The following is a 1,890-nucleotide window of genomic DNA, read 5'->3' on the forward strand; positions in this document are numbered from 1 at the left end:
AGGGCTTAATTACCATGCTTAATTAAATGTTTGAATATCTTGTGGATCTTGTATGGATTGTTTCTCATTCGATTTTCCGAGGGACGTTTGTGACAGGAACATGCCCGTGTAAGGACGTTTGAGGGGTAATCTTGAAAGGGAAATTAGGTATTTCAAGAGGGTAGGATGGATTGGATGCATTAATCTTTATATCCTAATGAGGTTGAAGTAGTGGATTTCTATGTTGATTTTCCGAGGGACGCACGTGACAAGCAAGCCCGTGTAAGGACAACATAGGCTTCATTCCTAATTGATCGCATTTAGATATATTTCAGTCCTAGGCCGGTTGTCTATTGCAAGAGGAAACCGACAAACTTCTACAAATGATGGACAATTGAGAAATAAGATTTGATAGATCATTACATTGAATAACATTACAAAGAAACCAAAACTCCTAGAACATACCTTTACCATTTCTCTTATTCTTGTTTCTTATTCTTTTATTTCTTTGTTTACATTTCATAGTCATACTTAGCTTTTGAAAACCAATTGATTAGTTGTTTAGCTAATTCACATTGAGACATCTTTAGTGCTTATTCTAGTCCCTGTGGATACAATATGTTTTATTATTACTTACGACATTTTCGTACACTTGCGGAGGTCAACAAGTTTTTGGCGCCGTTGCCGGGGACTGCGCCATAACATTAGGGATTATCAATTTAGTTAGACTAAACATAACTTTTCTTTTCTTTTCATTTGCATAGTTGTAACTAATCTTTAGAATCCTATTTTCATAAGTTTTTCCTTTCTTGTATAACATTCTTGTCAATTCTTTTTGTTATAATTCTAATTCTGTATTTTTTATTTTAACATTTTAGTCTAACTTCTCTCTGTTTTTCTTTTGATCTAGTTTCTTTCTTCCTTTTCCTTTTGTAAACATATCTTGCTATCTTGTTCTTGTGTATGCGAAGATCTAACTTTGCAAGAGAACTTCTTCCTCTAGACCCTGATATAGACAGAACATTTCATAGAAGAAAAATTCTGCAAAGACAACAAGAAGAACAAGAACATTCTATCATGGCTAATAGACCACTAAAGGATTATGCAGCACCTTACGCTAGGGGTTTTCAATCTAGTATTTCAAGGCCTTCAGTTGAAATAAACAATTTTGAGCTCAAACCTGCAATTATATCTATGGTGCAGCAAAATCAGTTTGGTGGAGGACCGCATGAAGACCCAAATCAACACTTGGAGGTCTTCTATGAGATATGCGGCACAATGAAGATGAATACTGTTCCTTCAAAGGCAGTGCGATTATTATTATTTGGGTTCTCTTTGAGAGATAGAGCCAAGTAATGGTTAAATTCTTTGGCTCCAAATAACATCACCACATGGGAGCAATGCGAGCAACAATTTCTTGATAAATTCTATCCTCCAAGTAAAACAGTTCATATGAGGAATCTTATTGCTAGTTTCAAACAAGCTAACTCAGAATCTTTATTTGAAGCTTGGGATAGATACAATAGTAGGCTCAGACAATGCCCACACCATGGTTTGGAAAGGTGGTTAGTGCTACATACATTTTATAATGGCATCAATTATCATACAAAAGTGTCCCTTGATTCAACCACTGGAGGGGCACTTATGAATAAGAGCTTGGATGAAGCCGAAGAGATAATTGAAAGTGTAGCACAAAATCACCATCAATGGGCTAATGAAAGAAGTGGTGGCTATTCTTGTGTGAACCCAACAACAAAAGCATTAGGGAAGTTTGATGTCGATGTAGTTACTTTATTGGCTGCAAAACTGGATGCTCTCACAAAAAGGTTTGAGAATATGGGAGTTATTTCAAATACGGTCAATGCCGTTGTTTCTTCTTGTGAAGTATGTGGAAGTTTTGAACATTCAAAT

At 35.8% G+C, this 1,890-nt stretch overlaps 1 non-coding gene across 1 annotated transcript; it reads right to left on the minus strand.

Annotated features, from left to right (window-relative positions):
• Positions 1-1,429: 1,429 nt before the first annotated feature.
• On the minus strand, positions 1,430-1,535 carry LOC121978905. Its single transcript, XR_006111233.1, has one exon. It is a non-coding gene; the product is annotated as a small nucleolar RNA R71 (small nucleolar RNA).
• Between the last annotated feature and the right edge of the window lie 355 nt (positions 1,536-1,890).

The sequence above is a fragment of the Zingiber officinale genome, chromosome 4B (genome assembly GCF_018446385.1).
Source record: "Zingiber officinale cultivar Zhangliang chromosome 4B, Zo_v1.1, whole genome shotgun sequence".
NCBI classification, from domain to species: domain Eukaryota; kingdom Viridiplantae; phylum Streptophyta; class Magnoliopsida; order Zingiberales; family Zingiberaceae; genus Zingiber; species Zingiber officinale.